This window comes from Felis catus, chromosome D1 (assembly GCF_018350175.1).
Source record: "Felis catus isolate Fca126 chromosome D1, F.catus_Fca126_mat1.0, whole genome shotgun sequence".
NCBI lineage: Eukaryota > Metazoa > Chordata > Mammalia > Carnivora > Felidae > Felis > Felis catus.
In genome coordinates this window covers 27,059,303-27,070,093 of record NC_058377.1, presented here as the reverse complement: position 1 = coordinate 27,070,093, position 10,791 = coordinate 27,059,303, and the positions used below count along the sequence as shown (strand labels likewise).

The window sequence follows — 10,791 nt, the reverse complement described above, 5'->3', positions numbered from 1 at the left end:
GGTCAGCTGACCTTGAACGCACACAGGGAAGCTGGCACCTTGCCTGGGTCTCTCAGGCCTTCCTCTTGCTGAATCCAGCTCATTCAGGCAACTCTTCATCATAATCTAGACCAGTCATTCTCAAATTCGAGCAGGCATCCAGAGGGATTCTTAAAATGCAGATTTCTGGGCCCTACCCCAAGTGTTACTGATTCAGTGGGTTAGAGAGGGGACCTGAGAATCTGCATTTCCAGCAAGTTCCCAGGTGATGTGGAGACTGCTGGTTTGAGAACCACTGCTCTGGTGGAAATATCCAACTCTGAGGTAACAGTGGCTGTGAGATGCCTCTGGGTTCATTATTCTTGAGAAAGACTATCCCATTCCATTCTGCAAACATACACAGCCTCCCTTTGATATACTGACCAGCCAGAGATACCAGATTCTCTGCGGACCTGAGGAAAGCTGAACCCATATCTAAGCACTGTCATCCCAACGACCTCAGTGCCTTCTCTCCACATCAGACTTTATCTCCACCTCACCACTCTCCTGGCCCCAACAACTTGCAATGGTCCCAATCAGCCCTTTCTACATGGAACTGCATCTCCCACCTGCTACCTAAACCCTACCTGAGAGCCCCAGAATCCCACCTTCCACTCTGTCTCTCCTCACCTCTTCCTGGTTCAGTCTTCCATATGGTCTAGTGTAGAGGGAACTCAGTCCTTGCTCATTAATGGGTACAATGAAACAGACGACATCAAGAAGTGACATTGTAGTGAAAAGAAGGAACACATATAAATTCGCATCTTCCATTTTTCATCACTTTGACCCCTTTGTCCCTCCCTTTTGCTTTCTCTCAAGACTCACTCAAATAACTAGTGACATGGGCAGAGAGGATGCTATAGGGAGCCCTGGTGTGAGTGAGGAAACGGTGCCCTCTGGGAGGACTCGCCCTGGGAGCGGGAAACGAAATAAATTGGATTCTGGCCCCTACAGTGCCCTCAGCAGGTCGCTGCTGGTCAGCTCCGTGTGGTGCACAGCTCCACATGGAGTTAACCACTTTCTCCCTATCTGCTGACTCTAGTGAGGGGGAGGCCAGGCTTACCTAAACATAAACAAGCACACACACAGGCATGTCGATGACGGCTAGTAAAACCAGATTCTTCCTTGCCATGCACCAGTTTTGTTGAGACTGATGTATGTTTCTGCAACTCCTCATCTCCTTCCATTTCTCACCCTCCCTAGAATAAGCAAAGCCAAGCGTGTCCCCCATGCGCTGCCCAGAGCAGTCCAGCTGTGCCAACCCTACGCAGCAGGGACTGCGTTTGCCCTGGAGTTCAGCTGGCAGCAGAGCTGCCGATGTGCAAAGCAGAATGGAATCCAGCTTGGCTCTTCCTTGCTGTGTGGGCTCGGCCAGGCTCACAGAATACATACTTGTTTGTGTCTGGAAACTCAACAGCTGCAGTGCAGGGACTCAGAAAATAGATCTGCAGTGAGAGACCACACCATTATTTCCCCTGGCCAACCTCAACCACCCTTGGAGCCCCGAGAAGGGAAGACTGCATTTCCTCTGCTGAGAGTTTGTGTTTTCCTGCTAGTGCTCCTGATGGAAACTGGTACTAGTGTTTGCTAAAGTCCCTAAGGCCCTGACGCGGCAGGTAGCTTGGTCATTCATCTGGATCCTCTGAACACCTGCCAGAAATATTTCAGAGGTGGTACATTAGCATCAAAGTTCATTTCTTTCATCTTTAATGTAAGTGAATCCTTGCCTGGGGTTTATTCTCTGCCCTTTATTCCCCTGTAGCTGACCAGAGGGATTTGTGCATTTATAAAACTATGCAACATTATTGTTCCCCAGCCCACTTTAGCAAACCATCCCCCTCCCGGGAACATTGTCCAGGGACAATGGGACCATCTTCCCACTAACCCCACATCTTGTCCCTCTGATATGTTCACTAGGTTCTTTGTGTTTGGGGTTTTTAACCGGTGGGCCCTCATAATAAGGACTGTTCTTCTTTCCACACATCCAAACATATAGTTCTTCTTGCTTTCCTCTGGATCCTTCTTCATTTTTTCCAGGCCTCCCCACCGACAACCAAAAAAAAAAAAAAGACATGAAAAATAGGAAAATTTTTAAGCATATGTTGGCTTTTTCTTGGTCTTGATACTTTCAACTTCTGGTCCAGGGCAATTAGAGAGGCTTTGTCACCACTGCATTCTTGAGACTGTAAAGTGGTAAGGCGATATGCTTTCACACATAGCCCAGGACTCCCAGGGTCTGAGTCTCCCCTGGTCGTAGGAAAAGAGGCTTGTGAGCCCACAGCAATCTCTGCTCTCTACATGCTCTGCCTCAGATCACCAAGCCCCTCCAGTAAGCAGCCGTGTCCCTTTCACTGTTGGAAATGAGGAGTTGTTTGTAAGAGTGAAAGAAATATGGAATCTACCAAAGAGAATCAAATGTAGTATCACCCTCAGGTTTCCAGGTTTCAGCTACCACAGCCTTATCACTTCCTTGTGCCTCTTCAGTCCATCGAAGCCAGATTACTGAACATGCAGCCAAAACAAAACATGAGGTGGGATAAGCATGAGGAAGGAAGACGAGGAAGGCAACATCTTAGGCAAGATTAAGCTACTGCCCCTGACACCTGTCCTTCTCCGCCCTGATCTGCTCTGTGTAGAGTGGGAAGGGATGCCCTAAGTAAAGGGAAGTGTATCCATCCAGCATGCTGCACCCCAAGGCACTGCCCATGGGTGCAGTTCAGTCAGGAGACAGAGGAAGAGAGGGACACAGCTGTACTCCTGCCCTTGAGAAACACAAATGGGTTTGCTCTCTTTTAGTGGCCCTTGGCTGCAGGACAGTATATCTATGAGAAGCTGCCTTCTGGCACAGCGTGTTTTCCTGTGGTCCTTCAAGAAAGCTGCCTATGGACTGTGAGAGACAGAAGTCACTCACCTAAGCTGACATTTTTGCTGGTTCACTCAATAATCACTCAAGTGATATATTGTGGGCATATTTGCCTTACATCTGAAAAAATTCTAGATGGCACAAAATAACACGCTTCAGGGGAGCTAAATGTTGGAGCGCTGAGTGAGCAGAGTGCTGGTGTTGTGACCTCCATGCTTTCCTTGCCTCACTGGCACTCCATCAGCCTTTCCCAGGCACCTGTCTGCTTTCTAGGCTAACGCTTGCCAACAACCTGGGCAGACTTATCACAATAGACGTGCCCCTTCACAGTCTGGTTCATTCTTCTTCAGATGGAGAGTTTCTCTGAGATCCCACTGAAGATACAGTTGGCCTTTCTCACTTAAAATTGAGTGCCAGCCAGCCCACACCCCTCAAAAACTAGATTGAAAAGCTCCTCAAAGACACTGTCCAAGTGTTGGGAAGAGAAAGGTGAGAACCAACATCCAAGTATATTCTGAACAGTAGATGCCAGTGCAGGGAAAGAGAAATATAGGAGCATTCAAAGCCACCTGTCTCTTTTAGAACATGCTTTCCCTCAGGTCTTGGGCTCAGTGGGAAGAGACAGGAAAGTTATGGCTAGTCTTCCATCCCCATGAGCTGCCCAGGCTACCACAGACAGATACACCCTTGCCCCAGGAAAGGAGAGAATAAAGAAGCCTTCCCCAGACCTCACCGTTCCTCATTCCCAAACATCTTGTAAGTCCCAAGGGCACTGGAAGACTTTGTCCTCAGCCAAACACAACTTCCTGTTTCTAAGAAAGGGCAGGGGAAAAAACAGTTGAAAGAGTTTTTGGACACTGGAGATTTTGAGTTTCAGTAAACGCAAATGAATCAGACACATGTGGAATGAATTTCTCTGGAAGAAAAGATGCTGTGAGTTCCTCTTGCTGGACCAGAAAGTGGGAAAGGGGTAGGCTGAGGTAGGAGGCACATCAGAGGCTGAAAGGAGGGAGAAAAGCCATGTGAACATGGGATCAGGGAGAGGGTCCAGTGATGACAAGGGTCAATGTGGGCCCTCCCAAGGCCACATCCTGAACATGCTTATTACTCAGAACTTCTCCATCTCTGAAGTCATAAACTTAAATATCCTACTACCGACCACAATTTCCTATCCTTCCAGATCTCTCACCAGCTCCCATTAAATTTATTCAAGGGACCCCCAGATCTTTGACTACCTCCTTATATACACATTCCTGTGTCTTTATTTCTCCTCTGTCTCCACTTTGTCTTTCCTTGTGCTGCTTTAGATTCCATGTTCCCTCACCTCCACTTCAGTCTTGCCTAACAGCCCCAACTTCCTTGTCCCATTGGCATTCCGTGGAGCTCAACAAGCAGAGCCTCACTCCAGAACCCCTCAACTGTCTGCTTCATGCCCATCATCATGTTAACAACCAGGCTCCACAACACTGAGGGAAATCACACAGGTACCACTAAAGAGTTTGGGGCCCCAGTGGAAATTCTGACCAGCAACCTAAGCAGGCTTCTTCTACACTCTCTCCACTGTCCTAAAACTCATGATCCTACCACATTTCCCCTTACTATGAGTATATGACCTTACCTCCTACTACCAAGTGGTACCCAAAACTGCATCTCCCATGATAGAAGGGAGAGAGAGGACAGTCTCACAATTAACAGGTCAAGGTACAGACATGAATCTAAAGGAACATTAGAATTCTACCTTATTTTGGATTCAGAAGCTATATTCCAATTGCTGTCAAGTCTACAGGAAGGTGAAGATACAGAAGATAATCTCTCTACCTTATTAAATTAATCTCTCAACTCTTCCAAAGGTCATGGCATATCAAGTCTAGACATCCAGGACTCACATATGGCTCAATTTCCCCATCCCATCATCCTTGTTGACCTCTCTGTTCTCCACAGAGTAGGTGCCTTTTCTATCCAGAGAAATGCCTTTTCTTGGGCTTGGCCCCTGGCGGGATTTATCAGTCATTCCATTCCATGTAGAGTCACCGCTCATGGAGCTTCAGATCTCAAGGGTGGAGGAGGTGAAGAAGGAAAAAGCCCTCACAGGGATAGGTCCAAGGATAATATATCTTAAAGACAATAGACTCCACCACACTAACTTTGGCCTCCTGCTAGCCTATCTCTGATGTGCTGTAATGCTAAAAGAATGTCCCCCTCTTCTCCACCTGGAGTTATTTACCAAAGGCCCCTTCTATTTCCTCAGCCTCAAAATATGCTAGATCTCAAGAAAGGGGATGGGTGGGAGGGGAGAAAAACATACCCTACAAAAAAATGAAAGCCATCATACAAGAATGCTCAATTTCTTGCCACCAATCCTAAGGCCTTACCTATGGCTATACCTGTTCTTTTAAAACTCATCCTTTCTTCCTGTTTCTGTTACATGACAAGGTATTTCCCTACTATCAGAATTAATTCTTTCTGGAAACCACAGCTCTCCATCTTTTCAAGCCCTCTCCTGTAGATTTAGCTTCTACCTGTCTGCTGCTTCCTTCCCATGAGAGTCTGAAGGCACTGCCTCATCTTGCTGCTGCCATGTTGCAGCCCTATCTCTTCACACTCCCCTCGCTCAGTGTGCGCTCTTCATTCCCTCTGGACATCCATCTGCATTATTCCCTTGTCCTGAAAAGTCCTTTTTCCCTTTCCTCTTCTCCTCACTTCAACAAACTCCTACTTATTCTTCAAGCTCCAGAGTCAAGGTCACTTCCTCAAAGAAGCCCCCACGCTGGATTAAACACCTTCATGGCATTGTGCAGTTCACATTTCAAATATGCAGCACACTGGGAGTCCTTCCTGTTTTCTCTGCTGGACCCACAGCAGTGTTGTGTTGGCTTACATAAAGCAAGCACCTTATAAATGAAGAAACAAATGATCAAGTTTTTTCCTACCTCAATACATTTACATCACCCCCCACGTCCCTCTCTGCTCCTTCTGTAGTCAAGCTTGGGAGAATTGCTCTCCCCCTCATCCTCTAATAATCCAGCTCTCTCCACAACTGCCCACAGGGACTGACTTGCCAAGGTTGTCAATGACCTTGTGCTAAATTCAGCAGACATTCCTCTCTCCTACTGCCTGAGTTCTGGCCCTCCTTCATAGTTGTGGAGATCCTCAGGGTTCTACTCAGTCTTCAGTCTTCCTGGGTGATCTCATATGCTCCCATTGTTTCAGTTTTTTCCGCATGCTGATCACTTCCAAATTTAAATCCTGAGGCTGTGTCAGGGGTCCCCAAGACCACCCCACATTTGGAAACACACTGAAGAACTCACAGGACTTAGCTTGTAGCTGTTCTCATGACTGAGGTTTCTTGCAGAGACACTGCTGAATTATAAGGGACAAAGACACAGTCAGAGTCTGGAAGAATCCACATGAGGCTTCTTTGTGCTCTCTTCCTCCATGAGGGGATACACAAAGCATAGTCTTTCTCTAAAACATGTGTGTGATGTTTCTGCTTGGGGAAGCCCGTGAGAGACTCAGTGCCCAATGTTTTAATTGGTGGCCAGTCTACTAAGCTACCTATGCCTAGCACGTACAAAAATTCTAGACTTCCAGAAGAAAAGTAGGTGTTCAGCATAAATCATATTGTCTGCACAGTCTAGCCACAGGGAACTGGCCTTATCAGTCAACTGTTGACTGGGACACTCTGAGAGCCAAGTTCTCAGACACCAGCCAAGGGCCCACCGTGCAATCAGGTCTTTCTAAGGACAGCAGTGGAAGGCCTGCTGTAGTCACTGCTTTCTGGCTGGAGCTGGCTCCTGAAACACAGCCCCTTGTGTTTCCAACTTCCACCAGACTCAGTGTCCTCAAACTCACCCTCTTCCTCCCAGCTGCTGTGACTACGACCTATCCTCTGTTTCTCCTTCTTCCCACCCATCCTATCCACTGGCCCCCAAATGCAACCACTCCCCTCTACTCCCACTGCTGCTCAGGGTCATCATACCCCTAGGATGGCTACAACATCCCTCAGAATAGGCCTGTCTCATTCTGTTTGACATCCCTCCAATCTGATGCTCATATTATTCAGAGTCATCTTTTAAATATGAAAATTGGATCACTTCATTTCATTTAAACCTTATAATGGCTCATCAATGCACTAAGAATATAAATCTAAAACTTTTTTTGGTTTTTGAGAGAGAGAGAGAATCCCACGAGGGTCAAAGAGGGAGAGAGAGAGAAGGAGAGAAAGAGAAGTGGGGCTCACCTGAAGTGGGCTCAAACTCATAAACTGTGAGATTATGACCTGAGCCAGAGTCTGATGTTTAACCAACTGAGCCACCCAGGTGCCCCTAAATCTAAAACTCTTAACAAGACCACCAAGTTCCTAAGTGTACTATCCCATAACAGCTCCCAGTCTTATTTTACGTGACTCTTCTCCTCTGGTGACATTTGTGTCTTGTCAGTTACTCACCAAGCCCTTTCTCATCCAAGAGCTTTACACATGCCCTTCCCAAGCCTGGGATGTTCTTTTCTCTGCCCATTCCTGACTCTCTTCGACTCATCCTCAGGGTCTCAGGTTGAAAGTCATGTCCTCAGGAAGTCCTCCCCCATTTTCCCCAGTCTAAATAAGGCCCCATTACTCTCTTTCATAAAAGTAATTGCAAATGTCTTATGTGCATTGTTCATGCCATGCCTCCCTCTCCTCCCCAACTAGACTGCAACCTCCATGAGGATGAGGACTCTTGGTTCACTGCTGGATATCCAGAGCCAAGATAGTGCCAGCCACCTGGTTGTGTGCTGTCTCCATTGGCTCGGGCTGCCCTAATGAAGTACCATGGACAGGGTGGCTTAAACAACAGATGTTTCTGGAGAGACCAGGGTGCCAGCCTGATCAGTTCCTGGTGGGGACCTACTATCTGGCTTGTAGACGGCCACCTTTGTACACAATTCTGGGGAGAGAGTGAGAACACAAGCTCTCTGGAGTCTCTTCCCATATGGACAGAAATATCATGAAGGCCCTACCTTTGTGACTTCATCTAAACCTACTTCCTCCTAAAGGCCCCATCTCCAAATACCATCACACTGGAGGTTAGGGCTACAACATATGAATTCAGGGGTGGGATCCATAGTGTGTGCTCTCAGTGTTCAGGGAACAAATGAGTGAATTGCTGATGGAGTGGTGTCTCTCAAATGCATACTTAATCTTGTTATTCCTTTCCCCAAAGTTCTTTCATGATTCCCTCTGCCTCTAGAATAATTTCCTAAGCCCTTGGCATAGCATCTGAGCCTGTAATAACCCAGCCCCTACCTCTGTGTCCTGTGTCTGTCTCAATGGTGGCCCCTGGAAAGCTCCCCTTTCCCCTTCAGGAGTGTGTCCAGTGCTCCTGTCTTCTTCCACATCCCTGCCACCTTGGGGCAGTGGCACTGGATCTTGTTCAGACACCGCAGCAGAAGTGGCACATCTGAAGATGCCTAGCGACCAGATGCATAAAACTGCCAGAAGCCTGAGCTCCTAGGAGCTGGAAGAAAATGTATCCAAGAGAGGAAAGAGCCACATATATGAGCTTGACCTGAGTCCTTCCTTCCTGGAGGGAGGATGTTGTGACAAGTTTGGTGTCTACCACTCCGCACTAGGTGTCACCAGTTACACAGCCCCTTGCCACCCTGGGAAACTCCCCCTACCTGTTGGGTGGAGTAGAGATAGTCCCACCACTCCAGCACCACCATCACCCCACACTGTCACTCAATGAGAAAACGAGGGCACCCTTGTCATACCTCTGCATGGATCCTTCCCAAGTTTGGTGAGTGATTAATGGGTGAGCATAGCACAGCAGACACTTGATCTGCATGCATTCTTTGCCTCTCTTCCTGTCCCCTGTCTTGCAAGCCTATGCCCTGACTTCCACATTAAACCTGTACTTCAAGATCAAAGGTTTCCAGCCCTGGTACTTCTCCCACCATACTTCCTCCCACTGCCTGGACAACTGGCAATGCCCTCATCATGTTGTGAACTACCTCAGTGGATATTCTATCGATGCCGGTAAATTAGTCCATAATTCTTCTTGTCTGAATAGTCTCTATATATCTGCTGATGGAAATGAAATTTGGGGGTGAATTTGCTAGAACTCCAGTCTCCCACCATATTCCAAACTTCCCACTGATTCTGATGTCACATATATGGCAAAGGGGTTCATGTGTGTATTAGAAAGAAGTAGGCTGATATTAGATGATCTAGCTTCAAGTTTTGTGCCTGTCACTCATCAATTAGGTGACCATGGGCAAGCCACATAGTCCTTCTGAGCCTCAGTTTCTTCATCTAGAAAATGTCCTTAGAAAATTTGCATAAGAATCAAAGGAAAGAATGTTATATGAAGGTGTTTTGCCAATTATCACATTCTACAGAAATGGAGGGAATTCAGTGCTTTAAGTATTAGGAGCTTGGGGGCACCACTTGCTGGAAAGGCACTCTGGTTACAAACAAACCCTTGGGTTGGAGGAGGATGTAGGCAGAGAGGAGAAAGAAAAGAATAAACTTACCTAATTTATTGAACACCAGAACTCACAGCATAATTCTCTGCATGATGGCACATTGGAGAGAATTAGAACAAAAGTGCAAGCCTGGACATGTTTGACTCAGTGGTCCAGGACTTTAAATACCGTGCCATGTAAAGTGCAGACCACACTCCTCTCCCCTCTGAGTACTGAGCTTTTGGGAAATAAACATAAGATTTGAGGACTAAACGTCAATTTTATTTTTTTTATAGTAGAAAAAGACTGGAAACTACCAGATGCCCATCCAGATGGGACTCATTAATTGTGGAAATTCATTCAATGAAATACTCTGCAGCCATTTAAAAAGATGAAAAAACCACAAGGTGTATGTGCATACGTTTGTATGTATTATTTGCTAATGTACTTATAAAGTATGTCTGGAAGGACATATAAGACACTGCAAACACTGGTTAACTCTACAGGGGGGACTAAGAAGCTGGGAGAACAGGAATGCTGGAAGACTTCACTCTCTGCCCTTTTGTGCCTTTTCAATTTTGAACTGTGTGACAATGAGCCTGCATTGTGTGTGCATGTATGTGTGTGTGCAAGTGCGTGTGTGTACATCAGCATTACTGGACTAGATAACTCTTGGACCAAGAGTCAATGGGCTCCCCATTTTCTAATACTTAGGTCCCCACCCTAAGTTCAGACTCCATGACCTACATGGGGTGGAGGGGGGAGAATCAAATCCAGACAGTGCTGGGAAGGATAGAAACAACAGAACACTTGCCATCAGTCTCCGGGCAGGACAGACACGGTCTATGGACAGCAGCACCCTTTTGCCCAGTCTCAGCAGTGGGAAGAGAAGGATTGGAAATGTCTCTCACTGGGTGTCTTCTCCCTGCTGTGGTGGTGTAAAGAACGGGACGAGAAGCATCCTCACTCACAGTACCAGAACAGTTAGCATCGAGTGGAGGAATAATAGATGGGTCACATGTAAAACAGTGGAGCTGGGAGAATGGATGTCCAGAAGGAAGGTGATAAGAGGCAATGAGGCTAAGTTGAAGGATTAGGGGAAAAAAATAAGTGGTGTCAGGGTGTCATGGGTCACAAACTCTCGTAAGGGCCAGAAAATAAGAGAATGGTCCTGAATAGAACCCAAATCTTTTATATTGCATCCATTAGTGAGACTGAAGAGTAAAAAAGATGTAACCTTTGATCTGGCACAGTTATCAAGGATGCTGACAAGATAGGTCAATGACAAACCCTCACCAGAGCATGATTCAGTCTGCTTCTAAGGAAGCCCCTCCCTTTCCTGATCCCTCACTGTTCTTCACTGCATTCCCGCCCCCCGCATTTAGAAAAGTCTCTTCGTTTGGTGTTCCAATGTTCTGTTTTACATTTGATTTTGTTCAGCAGCAGCGGTTGCTTAGCCAGTTTCT

The 10,791-nt window shown here is 46.7% G+C and overlaps 1 long non-coding RNA gene across 2 annotated transcripts in view; it reads right to left on the bottom strand.

The window, feature by feature from the left end:
• Positions 1-10,791, bottom strand: part of LOC109491894 — a 72,026-nt gene that overhangs the window by 17,590 nt on the left and 43,645 nt on the right. Inside the window, exon 5 of one of the 2 annotated variants that reach the window (XR_006586129.1) lies at positions 46-10,253. The exons of the other annotated variant lie outside the window; for it this stretch is intronic. This is a non-coding gene — a long non-coding RNA (uncharacterized LOC109491894). Of the gene's footprint in view, positions 1-45; positions 10,254-10,791 lie in introns of those variants that run through there. 2 annotated transcript variants of the gene reach the window in all.